The sequence below is a fragment of the Hyaena hyaena genome, unplaced genomic scaffold (assembly GCF_003009895.1).
Source record: "Hyaena hyaena isolate Hyena2069 unplaced genomic scaffold, ASM300989v1 scaffold_376, whole genome shotgun sequence".
Lineage (NCBI taxonomy): Eukaryota > Metazoa > Chordata > Mammalia > Carnivora > Hyaenidae > Hyaena > Hyaena hyaena.
Window position 1 is genome coordinate 517,693 of NW_024081008.1, and position 11,803 is coordinate 529,495.

Consider the following 11,803-nt stretch of genomic DNA (forward strand, 5'->3'; position numbering starts at 1 on the left):
CTAACTATGGTATAGGTGGCAAAGCAGTCTTCCAAAAATGGATGAGACATAAAGACTTTCTCAAACTAATAGAAGGTAAAGACATTCATCATCAGTACACCTGACTTACAAGAAATACTAAAGGTAGTTCTTCAAGGAGAAATAAAATGATGCTAATTAACATCAAAAAACATATTAATGTATAGAGAACTAACTGATAATGGTAAATATACAATCAAAATCAGATTCTCTACTATTGTAATTGTATTCTCAAGTATTTAATTCATTTACAACTCTAGTTTAAACGTTAAAAAATAAACATTAAAAATAACCATAATTACAAAAATTTGTAACTGGATACACAATATGAAATACAAGTAAACTGAGAGGTGCCTGGCTAGCTAAGTCAGTGGAGCATGTGACTCTTGACCTCAGGGTTGTTTGAGCCCCACCTTGGGTGTAGAGATTACTTAAAAATAAATTTTTTTAAAACATACATATATGTATAGATGCATATATATACGTATAAACTGAAACATCAATAATCTAAACTGTGAATGAGGGGAGAAATAAAAATTTAAAGTTTATGGTATTAAAATTGTTATCAACTTAAAACAGAACATTATAAATATATTTTATATAAGCCTCATGGTAACCAAAAAGGAAAACTCTGTAGTAGTCACATAAAATATTATGATTAAAGAGTGACAAAATATTGCTCTAACAGTCATCAAACCACAAAGAAGCAACAAGCATCTAGAAAACAGAACATGGTTAACAAAATGGCAATAGAAAGTCTTTACCTATTACTAATTAAACATAAGTGGATTAAATTCTGAAATCAAAAGACATAGGATGGCTGAATGGATAAAAATACAACATCCAAAGATATGTTGCCTATAAGAGACTCACTGTGGCTATAAAGAGACATGTAGACTGAAAGTGAAGGAATGGGAAAAGATACTTCAGGCAAATGGTAACCAAAAGAAAGCAGGGAGGCTATACTTATGTCAGAGAAAAGAGACTTTAAGCTAAAAATAGTCAAAAGAGATAAAGAAGGTCATTGTATAATCATAATGGAGTCAATCCATTAAGAATGTATAATTGTAAATGTTTCTGCACCCAATATCAGAGCACCTAAATATATAAAGCAAATACTAACAGAACTGACAGAAATAAACAATATTAAAATAATAACTGATGACTTTAATATTACACTCAATAATGAATAGATCATCCAGACAGAGAATCAATAGATTTCAACAACATTATAGACCAAAAGGACTTAAGTCACATATACACACAGAGTATTTTCTAGGGTAGGGCAGATGTTAGGCCACAATACAAATCTTAGCAAATTTAAGAAGACTGCAATCACACTATGTTTTCCAGCAATGATCCTATGAAAGCAGTTATCAATAATGAGGAAAAAAGGGGGCGCCTGGGTGGCTTAGTCGGTTAAGCGTCCGACTTTCGCTTAGGTCGTGATCTCACGGTTCGTGGGTTCGGGCCCCGCGTCGGGCTCTGTGCTGACTGCCAGCTCAGAGCCTGGAGCCTGTTTCAGTCTGTGACTCCCTCTCTCTCTGACCCTCCCCTGCTCACGCTGTCTCTCTCTCTCTCCTAGAAATAAATAAAAAACATTAAAAAAAATAATGAGGAAAAAAGGAAAATTTGTAAATATATGAAAATTAAACACAGTTCTGTACAACCAAGGCATGAGAAGAAATTAAAAGGAAAATAAAAGAATATCATGAAACAAATGAAAATAAAGCATACCAAAACTTATGGAATGTAGCAAAAGCATTTCTACGAGCAAAATTTATTGGAATAAATACAATACCATGAAAAAGACCCCAAATAAACAGCCTAATTCTACATCCCAAGGAATGAGGAATAACAAAATAAGCCCAAATTTAACAGAACTAAGGCTATAATAAAAACTAGAGCAGAAATAAATAAAGTGGAAATCAGGAAAACAATAGAAAAACTGACAAAAATAAGAGTTGTTTCTTTGAAAAGATGAACAAATTGGTAAACCTTTACCTAACTAAAGAAAGATCAAGAACCCAAATAAATAAAATTATACATGGAGGAGGAGACAAGTGATATGACAGAAATGCAAAGTATCATAAGAAACTACTATGAACTATTATACACAAGCTAAAAACTCAGAAGAAATAGATAAATTCCCAGGAACATACAACCTACCAGGTCTGAATCCTGAAGAATGGAAAATCTGAACAAACGAATTACTGTAAGATTGAACGAGTAATCAAAAACCTCCCAACAAAAAAAAATTCCAGGACCAAATGGATTAATGGGTGAATTTTACCAAACATTTAAAAGTGAGTCAATACCAATCCTTTTCATCCAAAAAACTGAAGAATAGGGAATACTCCTAAACACATTTTATGAGGCCAGCATTACTATGATATCAAAGCCAGATAGGGCCACTATAAAAACAAGACAAACCAAAAAACAAAACTCTACTCACATCCCCAGTGACTACAGATGCAAAAAGTCTCAAACAAAATAACTAGCAAAGTGAATCCAACAGCATATTAAAAGGATAATAGACTATAATCAATTAGGATTCATCCCTAGGATATAAGGATGGTTGAACATATGCAAATCAATAGATGTAATAATTTACCACATTAATGGAAAGATAAAAATCATATGATCATCCCAACAGATGCAGAAAACAATATTAAAAAATTCAACATCCATTCATGATAAAAATTCTCTACTAACTGGGACAGAAGGAAAGTGAGTCTTGAATTCTCAATATACTAAAGGCCATATATGAGAAGTGCAGAGCTAACATCAAAGCCAATGGTGAGAGGTTGAAAGCTTTTACTCTAATACCAGGACCAAGAGAAGGTTGTTCACTATCACCAGTATTCAATAGGGTACTAGAAGTTCTAGCCAGAGAAATCAGGCAAGAAAAGTAAAAAAATGGAATCAGAATTGGAAAGGAAGAACATATAAAATTGTCTTTGTTTGCAGATGGGATTTTATATATAGAAAATCCTCAAGACTGCCCCCCCCAAAATATATAACAACTAATAAACAAATTGAGTAAAGTTGTAGGATATAAAATCAACATAGAAAAATCGGTACCATTTCTATACACTGACGACAAAATAAAATTTAAAATAAAGAAAACAGGGGCGCCTGGGTGGCCCAGTTGGTTAAGAGTCTGACTTCGGCTCAGGTCATGATCTCATGGTTCGTGAGTTCGACAGTGCTGACAGCTCAGAGCCTGGAGCCGGCTTTGGATTCTGTGTCTCCCTCTCTCTGCCCCTTTCCCGCTCGCAGCCTGTCATTCTATCAAAAATAAATTAAAAATTAAAAATTTTTAAATAAAATAAAGCAATCTCATTTACAATAGAATTGGAAACAATAAAATACTTAGGAATAAATTTAACCAAGTAGGTCAAAGACTTATACACTGAAAACCATAAAACACTGATAGAAGAAATTGGAGAAGACATAAATAAATGGAAAGAGAGCCTGTGTTCATGGACTGGAAGAATTGTTAACATGTCCATACTACTTAAACCCCTGTGTAGACTGAATGCAATCCCTCTCAAGATACCTAAGGTATTTTTCATAGAAACAGAAAAAATAATCCTAAAATTCATATGGAACTACCTGTATAGCCAAAGTCATCCTCCAGAAACCAAAGTAATTCTAAAAAACACAAAGTTAGATGCATCACACATCCTGATTTTAAACTATATTATAAAGCTGTAGTAATGAAATCAGTAGGACACTGGCATAAAAACAAACACATGGAGTAATGGAAAAGAATTGAGAGCCCAGAAGTAAACCCACACATAAATTATCAACTATGATTTGACAAGAAAGCCACCAATACTCAGTGGTGAAAAAATGGTTTCTTCAGTACACAGTGCTGGGAAAATTCAATATTCACATGCAAAATAAGGGAACTAGACCTCTAACTCGCACCACTCACAAAAATTAAAGACTTAAATGTGAGACCAGAAACCATAAAACTCCTGGAAGAAAAATAGGGAATCAGCTCCCTGACAGTGATTTTTTTGGATAGGACACATAAGGCACAAGCAACAAACTAAAAAGTAAACAAGTGAAACTACACCAAACTGCAAAACTTCCGCACAGTAAAAGAAGTGATCAACCAAATGAAAAGGCAACCTACAGACTGGGAGGACATATTCTCAACCTGCACATATGACAGTGTTAATATCCAAAATATATAAGGAACTTATAGAATTCAATAGCAAAAAAAAAAAAAAAAAAAGCCTTCAAATAATCCAATTAAAAATGGGCAAGGAATGTGAACAGACCTTTTTCCAAAGATACTAAAGTGGCTGACAGGTACATGAAGTGGTGTACTCCTCAAAACCCCAAGATAAAAACTCATTCTTGCCAGTATGGCTTTTGTCAAATAGATAAGAAATAACAAGTGCTATTGAGGATATGGAGAGAAGGGAACCTTGTATACTTGTGGTGGGAATGTGAATTGGTGCAACCAATACAGTAGAAAACAGTAAGGAGGTTCCTCAAAAATATTAAATAGAACTACTATATGATCTACCAGTTCAACTTCTAGGTATAGATATATAGCTAAAGGAAACTAAATCACTGTCCTCAAGAGGTATCTGCACTCCCATGTTCACTGCAGCATTAGTCACAATAGCCAAGACATGGTAACAGTGTAAATGTCTATGGATTGATGAATGCATAAAGAAAATGTGAAGTATACACACTCACACAGAGGAATAATAGCCCTAAAAAAGAAGGAATTCTGCCATTTGTGACAGCACAAATGGACCTTGAGAGCATTATGCTAAGTGAAATAATAAAGATAAATACCATATAATGTCATATGTGGAATGTTGAAAAAAAAAACTCATGGAAACAGAGAACACAATGTTTGCCAGAGGGGGTGGAGGATGGGGTAACTGAGTGAAGGAGGAGAAAATGTACAGATTTCTGGTTATTAAAGAAAGCAATTCTGGAGATCTAATGTACAGCCTGATGACTACAGGTAACAAAGCCGTATTCTATATTTGGAAGTTGTTATGGGAGTAAATCTTAAAAGCTTCAGAAGAAAATTCTAATTATGTGAGATGAGGGATGTTAACTGGACTTATTGTGGTATTGATTTCATAATATACACAAATATCAAACTATCATGTCGTATATCTAAAACTAGCTCAGTGTTATGTATCAATTATATCTCAATAAAAGTGGAGGAGGAACTAAACATACACTGTATTACCCAATAACCACAGGCCTGGGCATTTATCATGGAGAAAGGTAAATCTATATATGGTTCTTCATAGCACCTTTAACTATATGGTCAAAAACTATGAACATCAAAACTGTTGCTCATTATATGGATAAGTATGTAAATGGTGGTGCACCCATAACATGGAATGTATTAAAAAGGAACACAGCACTCACCTGCACAACAGCTTTGATAGACCACAAGAGCATTATGAGGAGCGCACAAAGGCAGTCTCACAAGGTCACATACTGTATGATTCCATCTCTTTAACATTCTTGAAATGAAAAATTATAGCTGTAGCAAACCAGTTAGTGGTTTCCAGGGACTGAGGACTGTGGAGTGGGTACACACAAGGGAGAGTTTTGTAGTGACCTGTAATACTCTGTGACTTGCTTAGTTATAGGAATCTACCCATGTGAGAAAATGACATCGAACTGCACACAAACAGTGCCTCAATGTCAAATTCCTGATTTGATTGTGGACGATAATTCTGTAAGATGTAGCCATTGGGAAAACTGGGTTCAGGGTACAGGAGATTTCTTTACACTGTTTTTCTAAGTTTATATATATGTGATTATCTCAAAACAAACATTAAAAGACAATGAAATAAAAACTCAGTTTAGGAACCATTTTTATATCCTAGTTTTGTTCTTTTTCAAAACACTTAAAAATACAAAGGAAACATCATTTTATTTTTGGAATAAGTAGTTCCTCATTTTAAAAAAAGAAGTTGAATGTAAAACATAAAAGCTAAAAGGTACCCAAACTTGAGGCTTTCAAAATGATAAAAACTGTATTTCTGCATATTGACATAAGTCTTGAGAAAATAAACTTAAGAAACCCCAACCACATTTTTCAACAAACTTCTTTATCATTAAAAACATGTATTTAATTTGGATCTTGTGTTGGATTAAGTCAATTACTGAGGCTCTCTGTTCATATTAAGAATTTAACCCAATGATGGAATTATGAAGTAATGATTATTTCTATAAATGGTAACAAAAGCAAACTTTAACAGAAATTTTCAAGTATTCTCAAAAAAATATGCTCAAATATATTAGAGTCATATACAGGTCTTCACTTTCATGAAACTGTTAAAAGATAAAGCCGGACATCATATTCAATCCAGACTGAGAAATCCAGGAAGCTGGAATCCTCATTTCTTACATTTGTTTGGAGTAAATCTGTACTTGTAGCGATACCATACTTTGCAACAACAGACAGCTTGGGATTTAGAGCTGCAAGAACAGGTCCTAAATGGCCCGTCACTATACTGGTAACTCCTACTGAGGTCCTCTCAGTCATGAGCTTCCTCGTGTGCAAAGTGGACACCCCAATTACACTGCATTGTTGTAAATATATCACAAAAATTAAATTAATATTGTCATGGGGTATATCAGCATTAATGGTTAAGCTCAGTAATAACATGTACTTAGTAGCATTATTAATTGTAAAACAATTCTTAAATCTTGGTAAAAGGTCTATAAGGCAACTTTTTTCTTCAAATATTCTGCAAATTCAATATGGCATTTCACTAATTTTTTTTTAATGTTTTATTTATTTCTGAGAGAGAGAGAGACAGCATGAGCAGGGGAGGGTCAGAGAGAGAGGGAGACACAGAATCCGAAGACAGGCTCCAGGCTCTGAGCTAGCTGTCAGCACAGAGCCCAACGCAGGGCTTGAACCCATGAGCCATGAGATCATGACCTGAGCCGAAGTCGGACGCTTAACCAACTTGAGCTACCCAGGCGCCCCAACATTTCACTAATTTTAAGACGCACATTTTTTCACAGTCAACATATCTGAAATGCACAGGTATCTTATAATTGCTTTTGGTCAGGTAGCAGTCATGACATCCGTCATAGCATGTGTATGTCCATCAAAATGTGAACCATGGGCATTGGTGTCTTAAAAGAAAACTGTGGAGATAACAATGGATACTCATTTGGGACCTGATGTATCAGGGCGCCTGGGTGGTTCAGTCAGTTAAGCGTCTGACTTTGGTTCAGGTTTGTGTATTCAAGACCCACATGGGGCTCTGTGCTAACAGCTCAGAGCCTGGACCTGCTTCAGATTCTGTCTCTCTCTCTCTCTCTCTCTCTCTCTCTCTCTGTTCCTCCCCTGCTCACACTCTTCTGTCTCTCGAAAATAAACATTTAAAAATTTTTTTCAATTAAAAAAAATGATGCATCACTAATGCTCTTGAATAGTAGAAAGTGACATTATAGAGAAAAATGTGGACATTCAGATTCTGAGTTAAAAGTGAGTTATAAGCACTGTACTCTATGACAAAGTTTTAAGAGCATCTCAGCTAATTTTGCTTACACCTTTCTTTTTCTGTGTGTACAAGGGTGATACATGATTTTTTTTTTTCAAGGGCTTTCCCTAAGTATGAAAAGTTCCATGCAGTAAAGAGTTGTGTCGGAGTTAAAAAAGGCATTGTTTTCTTTCTTAGTAGCACGTAAAATGGTGTATTTTGTAAGACTGCACCTCAGCTTCAACAAAACTCTTCTGTGCTCAAAACAGAGCCCATTTTTAAAACGATTCTCTTGTTAGGTCCTTTAATGTCTTCTGCTAATTTGATTTAAATAGTTGAATTAATAAAAGTATAAGAATCAAGTCTGATAAGACCTTGATATAAAGTAGTGACAAAAATAGCATGTGCCATTTGATGGGAGCGGAGTATCAAAGGAAAGCTGTGCTGTGACTGACCTTTCCATCAGGCCTTCCAGTGATCGAGTTTAGTCACAGGTGTTTCAAACAGAACATGATTTCTGGCCTCTTCTCATAAGCACTTACGACAGAGCGCTAACTGTATGCCAGGTATGGAGTTAGACACTAGAGAAAGCATGGAGAACAGAAGCAGACATGACGCTGGCTTTCCCAGTGGTCACTGTGTAGTGAGAAAGACTGACAAATTACCGTGATCGATACTGTGAAGAAACAGCTGGGAGATGGGAATAAAAATGAACAACGGGGGATGTCCACCTTCAGGCAGTGACGGTGGGGACACTTCTGTCGTGCTTCCTGTGTTCTCTGTCCTGCGTGCTTCAGATACTCTTTAATCTTCAAAAGAACGACATAACATAGATTCTGCTATTGTCCCTACTTTACAGGATGAGGAGACGACACTTTGAGACCTAAATTTGCTCCAGGTCATACAGCAAGTAAGGAGGGACCTCAATCCAGGTGGCCTGGCTCCAGTGCTTTTGCTGCTCTCTGCTACTATGGCAGGGCGACGCTTTCTGAAAAGGTGTCATATAAAGTAAGGGGTTGTGGGAGAAATCATGCAGAAAGCCTAACGTGGAAATGGGTCCTTCAGTTTCAGGAAGAGAAAGAAGGCGGGCATCACTGGAAATGTTTGACAAGAGAACAATGTTGAAGAGGCCAGTGCCGCCTCATGCAGGGTCCTGTGGACCGCAGGGAGCTGGGATTTCACCCTAAGTGCTGTTGGGACCACAGAATACTTTGCGCTGGATAGTGACACGATCTGATTTATTTTTTAAAATATCTTTCTGGCTGATGTGTGAAGAATTAATTAAAAGATTAAAAGAAAAAGGGAAATAGAATCCAAGTCATTCATTTATTCAACACATATTAGACAGTTTACAGAGTAGCTACTATTTCGGCAAGCCCTGTTCTAGAAACTGGGCATACAGCCAGGAACAACGGACACCGGCTCCTCCACTCTGCAGTACACTTTAGAGTGGTGTGCGCACGCGCATGTGCACACCCACAAACTACCCCCTCTGCTGCATCGACACTTTCTCTGACTTGACAGATTCCATCAGAGGACACATTTTAGTATCTCCCACTCTGAATCAAACAAAAATCCGTCCTTTGAACTTGTGTAGTTACCATCCCATTTTTCTACTCCCCAACCCAAAAAGTCTGTAGGAGCTTTCCCTCCAATTGCTGTGAGCCCACTACCACCCCTTCCTTTCACCCCGACACCTGCCTGAGGCAGTGTCTCCCCACTTCAGTTAACTTCTCAGGAGTATTCACCTTCTGGAAACACGCCTCTCTAGTTTGTGTGGCACATCACTCTTCAGGTTTCCTATCTTGCTGGTCTCCTTCCTTCCCGTCTAGTCAGGGGTGCAGACAGCACAGTGATTAGCGCCGAGCCGAGGAGTGCTGTGGGCAGGAAGGACACAGGACACAACATTCCCCTTTCTCCTGCAGGCTAGAAAACCAGTCAGTCCTGCAGGTGAGACGGGATGGCAGTTTCGACCACAGTGTTAACAACGAAGACGGAAAAAGATGGATTTGGGCTCTATTTTAGAAGGAGGGTCAGTAGAACGTAGAATTAATTGGACATGAAAACTGAAGGAAAAGAATCAAGTTTTCTTTCTTGGGTAACTGGTGGAATCAGAGTTATTACTAAAGTCTCAAGTTTTACAGTGGAATTAAGTTTCTAAGTGGTGACTCAATAAAAAGCTAAATGAACATTATTCACTCAAAAAAAAAATCTCTGAATCTTTGAGATGATTTCATTTGCTGCCTTTCCACTTATACTGATACCTGGAAGAGGTTCTGTGATTCACCCAAAGTCACACAGAGAACCAGCGGGAGAAGTGGGAAAAGAATACAGGACCCCACTCAGAAGCCATAGACCAGCGTCGGGCAAGAGGACTGTTACTCACAAACTTGCTGAACTTCTAACGTTTTAGTCTTCTTTTTCCCCTGACCAATGCAATAAACATATCGTAATAAAATTTTGAGCTTATTGAATATAGTTAGGCACACTCTTTAAGATAAAGAAATGAGGGAAGTAAAGGTAGACTGTAAATACCAGTGTTAGCTTGTAAAAGGAGTATAACCTATTGCAAAAGTTGATCAAAACATCTTCTTACGTATACGGAGGCAAGGTATGCAGTAAATTCTCTCAAGTAGTTTACGTCCTAATTTGTAAGATAACACGCTTTAATAATTCAGGATGATAGATGTGATAAGTCAGGGCTAGAAGAGTTGCCAAATGAAGTAAACAGTTAAAAAAACAAACTACAAAAAAACAAAAACATACTCTGAGGTAGTCTTTAAGAAAAGGCAGGGTTTGTCCTAGGCCTTGAATAAGTAAGAATTTACAAAGTAGACAGGCAAGGGGATTCCATTAAAGAAACCTATAGAGTGTCCACGACAGGACCAGGCCCTTGGGGGCGGGGACAGTGAGCTGCTGAGATCGTGTACTGACCTTCTCGGAGGGCATCTGCGCCAAGGCTGGATGATACAGGGAAACCGTAAACGTGACGACGAGAGAATATTCTAGGCAGAGAGCGAGCAAGCACGAACAACCACATGACCTGTCTGTACATTAGGCCCCATAGGTGAATATACAGAGCTTACTTCCAGAGTAAGAGAATCAACTATGAATTCCTCAACAAGAATTTACGAAATTCCAGATTGTCCATCAGTAACAATAATCAGCACTGCACAGAAGCCGTGACAGTGTACCTCGAAGTGTTTTAGAAACAGGAAATAGAGTGAAATTTTGTAAAAGTTAGTTGAAAAAGACAAGAACGGAGAAGTCACCATAGGACGCTTGGATAAAGTCAGAAGCGGAGGACGGAGTTGCCACCATCGGTGACAGGGTATCAGCAGACACCTCACACTGCACCCCGTCGGCTGTCCCGTACCGCGGACTTCCGGGACCGGCTTCGGTGCCCCGCCAGAGTGTAAGCTCTCTGCAGGTGGCACGCGCAGCTCAAATACGGCACCTGACGCAGGCTTTTGTTAAGTATTCCCCAAGGTGATATATCCAGCCGGTAATTTACATGCCTTGAGGGTTTGTGTGTGCTGTGTGCTCAAAATTCCCACCTACTTGCAAAGGACTGAGAGGAGCTCAGGGTATCAGGAAAAGTGAGCACAAACAGGTACAGAAAAGAACAGAAGGGAGCGAGGGAAGAGGCCTCAGGGAGCCGCGCGAGTTAGCCAGCTGGCCCTCCGTCGCCGAGCCTCGGAGGACGGCTTCAGCTACCGCAAAGGTGGGCTCGGACGTTCATGCGCAGAGGCCAACTTTCCGCCGGGCCGATGCCCGCAACGGGCTCTCATCACCAGGACGCTCGCAGGGGCGTCACCGAGTCCCCCCGGGGCAGGCGCGGACGCACGGGCACCCATCTGGCCCTCGGCCTCCCTGCGAGGAAGGCCGCGGGGGCTCCAGCTCGGTGCCGACGCCCTGGAGAGCAGGGCCGGCCCGCCCCGCCCGCCGCGCCGAGGGGTCGGCGGGGCCGCCCGGCGCGGGGCACAGGGCCGCAGCCCCCCTCCCGCCGCGGGGCCCGGGGCAGCGAGCAAGGTAGCCCGGGGGCACCGTGGGGCGCCCTCCCCGCCGCGGAGCCCAGCCGCCCGCCCAGCCGCGCACACGGAGGGTCGACAGGGACGGCTGGAGCCCCGGGGATGCCCTCCTCCGCGAGGCCCCCGGAACGAGGAACGGCCGTCCCACTCCTCCCTCAGACCCCAGAGCTCACCCACCTGCAACTGCAGTCTCCGAAATCTCCACCCTAGTCTCGCTGCCGCCACAGGCCTCACTGCGATTGGCCTGCGCCGCTG

General features: G+C 39.8%; 1 protein-coding gene across 1 annotated transcript in view; it reads right to left on the minus strand.

Moving 5' to 3' along the window:
- KBTBD3 (kelch repeat and BTB domain containing 3) overlaps positions 1-11,749 on the minus strand; it is a 37,247-nt gene extending 25,498 nt beyond the window's left edge. The window contains exon 1 of the mRNA XM_039250625.1: positions 11,726-11,749. The gene's annotated coding sequence lies outside the window, so the exon portion shown is untranslated. The remainder of the gene's footprint in view (positions 1-11,725) is intronic.
- Positions 11,750-11,803: the final 54 nt, after the last annotated feature.